At 38.7% G+C, this 11,371-nt stretch overlaps 1 protein-coding gene across 2 annotated transcripts in view; it reads left to right on the forward strand.

Annotated features, from left to right (window-relative positions):
• LOC128741926 (rab3 GTPase-activating protein catalytic subunit) overlaps window positions 1-11,371 on the forward strand; it is a 399,345-nt gene that overhangs the window by 370,476 nt on the left and 17,498 nt on the right. The window lies entirely within an intron of this gene.

Consider the following 11,371-nt stretch of genomic DNA (forward strand, 5'->3'; position numbering starts at 1 on the left):
AGATTCCAGTAAAAGTCCAGATCCAAGTCCAGACTATAGTGCAGGCCAAGATCCAAATCCAAATCCAGATCTAAGTGCAAATCCAAATCCAAGTCCAAGTCCAGATAAAAGTCGAAATCCAAATCCAAGTCCCGATCCAACTTCAAGCCCAGATCCATGTACAAGTCCTCGGGGGGCTCCGTAGCCCGAGTCTGCTTTGACAAGCGAGTGGTCATGGGTTCAAATCTTAGTAGAATCAAGCCATTCAATGTCAAGTGACCTTAGCATGGGTTTATTCTCAGCGCCCCCCCCCCCCCCTTATTTACCCTTCCTTCATGCTGAATTCTAAATTTTCCCACTGAAGCCTCTTGACAGTGCAAAAGTCCCTCCTATAGTTAAGTGTACTGGTCAGAGGAACGAATGAGTCCTCGCCAGGGACGGCCATAATATGGGATAGTACTGGCAGTGAGGAATAGGTGGGTAAAGTAGATCAAGCTTTGAAAAAAGAGTAAACCCCAATACACACAAGCACGCATAAAATTTAATACGCATATCGCTCATTCAATAGCGATTATAGCGAAAAGAAATGCAGTGCAGGTCATACAGCAAACACCCGGGCGATATCACAATAGATCAACTATACTGGTCGCAGTGATGAGTCCACACAGGAAAAAAAAGTCGAAGTCCTGATCTAAGCCCAAATTCAGGTTCAATTCCAAGACCAGATCGAAGTCCAAGTACAGTTCCAAGTTCAGATCCAAGTCCAAATCCAGATATAAGTCAAAATTCAGATCCTAGTCCAGGTCCAGATCCAAATCCAAGTGCAGTTCCAAGATCATGTCTAAGTCCATGTCCAAATTCGGAATCTAGATTTCATTTAAATATTGCCTTTGGTCATTTGCCTAAAACCCATGCCCATGCACAAAATTTTATAAAATTCGTGTGTTCTGTTTATAAATCGGTTTTTAAGTCAAATTTTGCTAAACACATTTACAAAAATAAATTCCATTTTGAAAAATTAGTTTAGGGTGATCTCTTGACCTATGAAAATAGGTGGGTATGAAATGGGGAAGGCAAATGAGGAGCGTCCAATATAGCTCTAGCTATCCCAAGCCCCTACCTAGCGCCTCCACGTGGCCATACCCGGTAATGCTCTATTGAGTAGCCAAGCTAGGAGGTGCGATACTGTGTGGTTCCCGGCTGCCTGATCTCATAATCGAGGTTTTGGGCAGACGGTGGAGCCACACGATCTGGTAAGCATAATATAAGTTATTTTAATTATTTTTTTCGTTTTAGATTATGAAGCATTTACTGCTTTATAGTGAAAACTTTGGCCAATACGAGTGTTAATACTGCACATGGATATTGGATACCAGAAGAAAAATTAAATTAATTATTAGAAGCATTTATGGAAACTAAAAGGACGCAACTCTATTCCATTTGAAGGACTGCTGGTGAGATTGTTCTATTTTTACCCATATATACCACATTTCATAAATAAACTAGAATCGGGAAGAGGGAGGGACCATCAGAGCACTTGTTTGAAGCGGTGGGCCTAGGGAGAGTGAAACAGTCAACTTTCTAGGGTTAATCTTGGCCCGATTAACAACACATCGTGGATAGTGAGCGGGCTCTTCTCCCCACCTGCTGGAGTCATTCTGCATTAAGACGGTTTATTCAACGATTGACTCAGGTGACTTAGCCCTTGGAAGGAGATTCTATAAATCCCTGGTACGTGTAAGTGATGTTGCTTATCGACCAATTCCCTTTTGGCCCTTCATACAAGAGTTGGGAAGCATGACCAATCGTTGAATATGTTCAACTCTTTTTGACATGATAAGCTCATTGCTATGAACGGATGTTCTGCTAAGGCAGGTGGTAGTACCCTATATTCATTCATATTCATCATCTCTTGACCTATGAAAATAGGTAAATTTCATTTAAATCTGTACTTTGTAGTGATCATTTAAAGTCAGATTTTCGCGACACATTCCAGCGTTACAGGACATCCCTCTACGGTTTCAAACTAGACTTTAAACTCCTCTTTAGATATCTATTTAATAAGATACACCAATAATTTACCAGCAATTTGTTGAAACAGGAACCAATTTATCAGTAAAAATGATTGCTAATTGTGTCCTGTAACGCCGGAATGTGTCGAATACACATATGCAGTGGGTTATGAACCGTCAAAAGTAAGCACGTGCAACTAATTTCGTTTATCAATAATTGAAACAATTGCCCTCGTCCGCAAGCGTCGAGCTGTAAGGTTCTCAATCTCTGTACTAAATTTCCACCGACCAAAAACAATAAAAAATCTATACCTACTGAAGAGAAGGCAACAACTTTAATTGTGTATTAAATCTGCCGATTTGAACTCACATCACCGGAATCAAATGTGCTACATATACGAGTAGTGGAGAAACTCAGCTTCGTGAATTCCGCTTGAATTACACATACTTGCGCTACAGTCTCTGCCTAATGGCATGTGAATGATTTATTAAGACGACGATCCAGGAATGGCAAGATTCGGTTTATTACCCCGTCATGATAGGAAGTCGCGTTTCTCGAACCGCCCCAACCCCGCACCAGGATACGCGGCTTTCCGCTATTCCACCGCACCATAATCCATTTATATAATGCACACAAATATCCCACTGGCAAAGGGGGTTGGTGCCGCCCGTCATCAACGGCGGTGGTGGAGCTCATACATTCTCCGTCAGCCGCTGCCAGCTGAAATATTGATGGCCACCTATCGAATGCAGGCTTTTCCACTGTGAAGATAAACGAAAATGAAATTTCTGCCATAATATTGCGCCAGGATCACTTTTGCGGCTGAATGTCATTCTATCGATACACAGGGCACGACGGATGGACGTTGATTAACGGGTGGCGGTGCAATAAATTATACATGGCGTTCAGGATTGACACATGTGTCAATCGGTTGTGTTGTTTCATTCTCTGTAGCTGTGTCCTTTGGCATTTTGGCGTGTTGTCGGTCGGCCAGTTTTATCTGAAGTCAATAACAACATACATACGCATTCAGGTATATGTATACACAGATACATTTTTAATATCAGTTAATCGTTTGCGTCGGCCAGACATGCTTTGCAGACTAAATCGACACGATGCTCCCCCGCCCCGGTGCTATTGAACCTTTAATTAGTGTGCGGCAAAATCTGTGTCAAGGGAAGCTGTGACAACACAAACAGGCAGGAAGCAGCTTTACGATGCATTCAAGCTTTCGTTTGAATGGATAACAAGAGGCGAGATTAGACACGTGAGACAACCAATTCAATGGAGGAATAAATTTCACCTATGAATCGTTTGCTGCACGCAACTATGCTCTGTCATGCACATAGCTACATAGTGCGAGTAAAAATGTAGTTTTCTTGTCGATGCTGAATAAGCATCATGTTGTTCGTGTGCTATCTTGGAGCAATCGAGAATATTGTCACGAACATGCAACAAACAGAAAAGTGGAAGTTTTCTTGGTTTATTGTTTCCGCTACTTAATGTCGCGTACTTCGAAGTTGAATCCAATTATGTTTCATCAGCCCGTTTTCACTTAATAATCCCTAAAAACGTCCGTCTGTAGAAGACCAATTGACTTCTCCTTACTCATGCAACCTGCATGCTGCAGAGGTCGAAAGCATAACGACAGTGACACGCAGAAGCTATTTCAACTGCACAAAATATGACGTTACTTTCAGAATCAGAAAATCGAATCGCTAGATGTGATGCAGAGAGCCACTAAGCCCACCGGAACCGGGGGCATAATTGTCGTTACCGGCATTAGCCATTGGCAGCATGCATGCAGAGTGCAGCGGCATCGAACGCACGATTTTGTTAACAATTCCATGATGTTCGCGTGGCTCGTTTCCTCCCCCGTTTCCCCTGCTCACAATCAGCACAATCCAAGAAATTCCGAAGAGAACAACAGAGCGCAAATAAAGATGCTCATTTGCTTCGTGCCGCGATTCTGGTACCATCTACCTTCCTGCCTAGATTCAATTATCCATCGTCTGTATTTATGTTGCGCTTCGCGCCCTGGACTAGTTGGCGCCGATATGGAACTCACCATTGTCGGTGTCGGTACGGTGAAGCGAAACCCAACACGTATGGTACCAATGAAGGGGGGAGAGAAGGCAAGGGGACAAGAAGTCCATAATCTGTTTAAAGCTCCAGCCGGAATCTCCCGCTGATAAGAGGCAGCAGTAACGGCACCGGCCAGAAGCAATGTTATGTTGCTGTTGCTGCATTTCTGCGTATGTTTTCTCGCTTCTTCGTTTGGCTGCATCTTGGGGCCCCGGCCGGTTGCCTTCTATGGCTGAAGTGCCGCTAAGGAATTGGAGTGTGCTAAGGAATAATGGTCACGAGTGTGAATATGGGGCTTGTGCTGGATGATTCTAGCCGGCTGGGTTTCTAAAGAGAACACATATCGACTGGGTTCTGGAAGCTTCCGGGTCCGGGAAAATGATGGTTAAAATTAGTTTACGTTCGTAAATATGCTTGTTTCTTCGGTAGATCCACATGTGTTTGTCTGGAGTTGAATTTTACTGTCGAGTTAATACCTCGGTAAGCTGCTGGTGCCACAAAGCAGTTGCCATGTATTCAAATTCGGACTATAAATCAGAGACTATTTGAACCAAACACTAATTGTCGTGCACATAAAGAATCGTTTATGAAGGCTGGCTGAAGCAGGATTCGACATAGTGTTGTTAAGGTAAATGAATTCCTTTTCATGAGGCATTGTGTCTAGAAGATTCAAAGTAAAATTTACCAATTTTTACGAAACTGTAAATGTTAGATAAGGTCTCTCATGTGATATGAATTTTAACCAAATTATAGAAGATATTGGTAATTTTTCAACAGAAGCAGAGCAGTAACTAAACTCTACACTTATTTTGTATGAAATAAGTCGGTCAAGATGAGACTAATTGTTTTCAAGATTTACCAGTCTCAATAAAGCAAAAGTTATGGGATGTTTTTTTACTGTAATCATTAATAATAATAGTTTTGGGAATGCCGTTCAGTCTTTTTAGACATGACAATTTTCGGGAAAATGGAACAAAATTTTGCCACAATATGATTTTAATTAAAGATCAACTAAATGTGGGCCTTTTGAGGCTACTGACATAAAAATCGAACAAAAATCAATGGAGATAGCGGCAAAATTGTAGCTGCACAACAACACAACAGTCTAGCCGACCCTCTTGGCTGTATTTAGTTTGATTCAAGTTCGAGGGCGACATGGGTTTTTATTTATCCTCGGATCTTTTACGGAATTCCGACTATTCTAGTCTAGTTTAGTCAAGAGTGAAACCAGGCTGAGAGCCACCATATACCTCTGGTGGACCGAACAAGTATATTTGAATCAAAACAAAAGCGTACTCAAAGCGTGAATGCTTCAAAATACCCACTAGCACAAGTAGAGAAAAAATACTTCTTCAAAACACTTGCTGGGAAGTGCTCTATTTATCATTCCTACGCGAGTGACACCATGTTGAACACAAAATTCGCACTCGCAGTAGTATCAGACACAGAGTAATGAACGGATTTCACGCCAACTCGTCCATGGAGTTGACAGCACCCTCTCAGAATTCAATGAAACTTTGTGTGTGTATAAAGTTCATGTACATAAGCAACTTTGCATATTTAGTTTTTCCAAAACTGGTCTAGACTAACTTTTAGAAAGGGTTTAATTTTTTTAATAAAAAATTTAACTCGAAAATTTTAGCACCTTCAAAAAAATGATTTATGAGTGACTCAGAGAATTTTCTGAATTTTCATAAAAAAATATTGGAAAAATGAATGTCTTCACTGAAAAAATGATTCTCTACACTAAAAATTAAAATTCGATTTCCCAAAAAACGCCATCTCAGAAATTGATGAAATTTTTTTTAAGATAGACAATTATATGGCCTACAACTCTTGCATACATCGCAAGAAAGTTTCTGGTCAAATGCTTTTTTTCAGTGTAGGAAATTATTTTTATTTTTTCTAGTATTTTTTATGCAAATTCAGAAAATTTCCTGAAAGTCACTCATAAATCATTGTTTTGTTGATGCTATAATTTTCGGAAATACTGAAATACCATTTTTTCCGGTAAGGCCTTGAAAAAGTTTTTGTTAGAAAAACGGAGGGTTTTAGTTACGATATTTTTGGTTTTTGGATCAATATACATTTTTATTATCGCTCGAGATACTAAAACTAGTGTATTCTACACATTGCAATAAATGTTTGCAAAATTTAGTAACTTACACAATTGTGTGGGTTTGGCCTTATCTTATACCATTGCACTATGGGCAAAAACGAGCCGAAAAAACGGATGCAATTAAGATATAGCCTGCAGGCTGATAAAATGTAGGTGATCTTATGTAAAATTTTCCGGAGAATCGCATCCTTTTTGTCATTGGGAAGTGCCCCATTTTGCTCATTTTCCCCTATTTTTAACATTTTTTACCCTTTTTGGACCATACCAAGCCAGGTTTTGAAAAAACAAAACATGAAAAACCTAATTATTTTGTGTAAAGAAGTCCACAGAATTGAATAGAGTTGACCCCGTTTAGTTTAGAGCGAGATCATCGCTTCGAGGCTCATAAACTTCAGCTTCTGAAGCAGCGGAACGGTCGCTACGTAGCTATGGAAATACGCGCAACTTTTTGCAAGTTGAGTTTTTACTAATCTTAATACAACAGATATACCGGAACGTCCAGATTGGCTTAAAACATTCAAATGTTGATCCAAGAATTGTCTTAGAAAATACCGTAGTTGAATACATCATTTGCCACACTTCTTTATTATTTTACAATTTATAAATGACCAGTTTTAGGTTCTGCTAGTACTCTAAACGGAGGTTCCGTAGTGTGGAGCATGAACGAATGCTCTACAGTATAATGTATTCATTCTTACTAACTCAAAATGAGCTGGCAGCAGCAAATTTCGTTTTATTTCATCTATTACTTATGACGGGAAAAAATAATCCCACTGCGATCTGGAATATCTCTGGGAAAATGGATCCAAAATTTGCTAATATATTTTTTATTAAAGGTCAATCTAAGGTGGTTCTTTAAAGACAAGTTGTATAAAAATCGATCAAAAAATAGTAAAGATAGATTAATATTTTTTGAAACGATGGTTCTACAATTGATGAAGGGACGGTAGGGGAAAGAAATGAAAAATTTTTTGGTGAAGGAGGGGAAGAGCGGAAAGGAAAGGGGGGGGGGGGGGGGTATTGGTAGCTATGCTTGACAAGTAGTCATTTTGACTCCTACCCTTTGTCCTACTTGTGACTACTTGTCAAGCATAGCTACCAATACCCCCCACCCCTTTCCTTTCCGCTCTTCCCCTCCTTCACCAAAAAATTTTTCATTTCTTTCCCCTACCGTCCCTTCATCAATTGTAGAACCATCGTTTCAAAAAATATTAATATATATGTATGACCGCATTCCAAGGTCAAGACTAAAAACTTGAGATTAGTCTAGTAAAGATAGAGCCAAAAGTGTAACGGCAAGTACACTAATTTTTGAAGTCCCGGCGGGAACGTAAAGGTTAAAGTAGGTATGCAATAAGGCCGAACCTACACAATTGTGTAGGTATGAAAAACAATGTACATAAGTAAGTTGTAAAAGTTATTTCGCGTAAATTTTTAATTACATCAATTAGAAATACTTATTACCAATAATTTTTTATCTAAGCAATTTCGAAATACGGATCCAATAAGAAAATACGACAGATAAAACTTTTTGCTGTTTTCACAAGATTTTGAAGACTAGACAATAATTAATCCAAACACAAAAGAAAACTTCTTTTCAGCTATTTTCTATTTTTTTTACGTGTTACGATGTTTACACAAGAGATTGGCGCCATATATGTAAAAGTACGACGTTTAGAAAGGAAAAGAAAAATTTTTAGTAGTCATGTCTCACCTACACAATTGTGAGGGCTCGGGCTTAAAGGGATAAACTATACAGAGCAGTAAACTTTGATCGCGTTTTTCTCGAAATCAGAATTTTGTCACTTGGTTCGGTCTGACTTAACACCGACCAAGTATAAATGGATGAAGAAAAGGCCATGAAGAGACGGCAAAAAACAACCTCCTGAAACTACTTTAAAGTTGACGACGTAAAAATTTCATCAGATATAGACGAAAAGACAACAAAAAAACGGCAAATAATGACAACAGACGTAGAAAAAATGGCAATAAAAACGATGAAAAGGCAATAAAATGACGACTAAAAATTCAAAAACACTAACAAAAATAACGACAAAAATGCAAAAACGAAGGTTAAAAATCAACGAACCGACGACGAAATAAAACATGAAAATACGATAAACACGGCGATACACGCTATGTTCGAAGGTACTTATTATTTAACTTACATACACCACAGATTTCTCTTCACAGGATGTTAGTATTGGTCAAAACAATTAATTTAAAGAAGGTCTTGAAATATTCTATCTTGGGTTTTTACGAAATTCAATTTTCATGGTAGGTTATTTAGGGGTCATCCCCTCTCAAGTGATCATAATTTGAACAGATATTATCTGTTGTAATCGACCACCTCTGATTTCAACCAAATTTAATATCATTGTTTATTCCGACCCTACATTCAATTTCCCGAAGTTTTGTATGGATTGATCAATCCCCCTAGCAGTGACGTTTCTCCATTTTTCTCAGATTTTCTAAAAAATCACTTTTCACTGCATGTCATTGCAAGGAGGATTGATCAATCCGTACAAAACTTTGGGACATTGCCTGTGGGGTCGAAATAAGCAATTATATCAAATTTGGTTGAAATCGGAGGTGGTCGTTATTGGTTTTGACCAATACTAACATCCTGTGAAGAGAAATCTGAAGTGCATGTAATAAGTACCTTCGGACATAGCGTGCGACACGACAAAACATGTTTAAGAAGCGTCAAAACCGCAAAAATTACCAAAAAAAAAGATGAAAAATGACGAACATACGACGAAAAGCCGATAAAATGAAGGTTGCCAAAGAACAACAAAAATAAACACGACCAGAAACAACAAACATTTAAAAGCTCTCAAAAAGGTGACAAAATATGTAAAAAAGACGACAAATATAGGACAAAAATATGACGAAAACCCGACGAAATGACAGTGAGAAAACAACATTTTGGTTGTCTTTTTACATATGCCATAAGGGTAATGGGGTAAAAGGACACTGCGACAATCTTAATGAATCTGGTGATGTTGGTTGTCTTGATAACAAACAGGACGACGAGAAAAGATGATGAAAAGACAGCAATAAACCGGAAAACTACAACAAAAAACGACGAAAAGATGATAAAAAAATCAAAAACATGACGATGACAATATAAAGAGCGCCGAAATATGCAAAAAATGAAGAACACGTGACGAAAATGTGATTAAAAGATGGCGAGAAGATCATGAAAAGACAAAAAACTACGATCGTAAAACAGAGGTGGCTAAACGACGGCGAAAACATATCGCAAAAACAACAAAAGGTAAAATACGACAAACGACAAAAGGACAGCAAATAAATAACAAAAAGACAACGAGGAGGCGGCGAAGAGATAACAAAAAGATGGCGGAAATAAAAAACGAAAGAGGCCAAAAATACGATGAAAAGACCGATCATACACCGAAAGACTAACAAAAAGGTCAAGAGAGAGAGAATAAAAACGAGGAAATGATTTAAAAAAAAATAGATGCAGAAAAGGCGATGAAGAGATGATTAAACGACAGCAAAATTGCAACAGAAACGCAACAAAGGACAATAAAAAACAATAATTTGCTGAGAACTTACCAAATTGTCCAGTCCAATCGTCCTTTCGAAACATTTTCTGCTGATTTCTGCTAACTGTACGCTGATTTCAGAAAAAAACTGCTGTGATATTATGAAAAGAGGATAAATGCAGTGCAGTGATGCTCAGCCACGTAGTCAGAAGGGGGCCCGGGGGCCCAATTTTAATTTTAACTGTTTTATGTGCATATTTTTTCGTTTAGAACCACAATACATTAAATGTGTTATAATATATTATAGTTATAACCAATAAGATATGCATATAATGTATTAGGAGCCAAGATAGGACTCCTGGCTCCCACCTCTGGCTACGTGGCTGGTGATGCTTAGTCTCCGCAATCATCTTAGTTTCGGGCTGTAGAAGGTGTTAGCTCTATTAACAGTCCAAAGACCCATGAAGAATGACTGAGTACTTGCAGTGCATTATTCTCTTTTAGCAAGCCCCGTAACAAGGATGCCAAGTTATTTTTTAAAAAGTCTTCACGAATCAAGAAAAAATGTCTTCATTTGTCTTCTTTCGGTTTTCCAGAATTTTTTGTCCATTTGAATTGCAAGGTGAAGTCATCTCTTCAAGCGAAGACATTTCACTTCTTTGTAACAAAAATGTCTTCAAAATGAAGACATGTCTTTACTTCTGGCATCTCTGCCCGTAATACTAGAATCATATGGATTTTACTATTACTTTCCAACTTTCAACCCATTTGGTATGTGGTACAGGGATACCTCGATATAAGACAGCCTCGTTATAAAACAACCTCGATATAAGACAATTCGATATAAGACAATTTTGTCTTACTTTTTGAAATTATAAATTGTCTTATATCGAGGTATCCCTGTATGTCCTTATCAAAGGAGTCGACCCGTATGTAATTAGACCTGGCATAAAATATATAAGAGATATATAGCAAATTTAGAATCAAATTTTAAGCATAGTATACCTTCCGAAAGAGCTTACCTCGGCATCGCCCCTCCTAGCTTAGCATTACCGGACATAGCCATATGGAGGCGCTAGGTAGGGACTTGGGATGGCTAGAGCTATGTTTGATGCTTCTTCTCAGTTGCCACCCCCATGTCATACCCATGGGGTTCAAAATAGATTGGTAGCTCTAAATTCTAATATAAAAAATCGAATTAACATTGTGCACAAGAAACATCATCAGAACACTTTACTGTACCCCGTATTATTATCACCCTTCAAAAGTTTTCACACCTTCGCCACACCACAGCAGTATGACTTTTCACTTCATTATTATCGTGGCTTCTGTTGTGCGTTACCCGAATACAGCTTGTTATTGTTGTTTTGCTTTACCATACTTCGGATGCCAGCCACTCGACATGATTAGAGCCAACTAAGGCAAGAGAGCCCATGACTTCCCACAATCATTCAGGACGTGGAGAAAGATACGCAAAGGTGGAAATGGCTGGAGGCGTTGCTGCAGACAAACCAGTCTGTCTGAAAGTGGATTATACAAATTGGTTCATGATTTGGAAACAAGTTCAAATGGTGCTTGTAGTAATTAACCATTACAATCGGATCACGTACAAGCGGTTAACTGATATCTGGCTGACTTCGTTTCCGATTTTTGAGTTTATCTG

This window comes from Sabethes cyaneus, chromosome 3, assembly GCF_943734655.1.
Source record: "Sabethes cyaneus chromosome 3, idSabCyanKW18_F2, whole genome shotgun sequence".
Lineage (NCBI taxonomy): Eukaryota > Metazoa > Arthropoda > Insecta > Diptera > Culicidae > Sabethes > Sabethes cyaneus.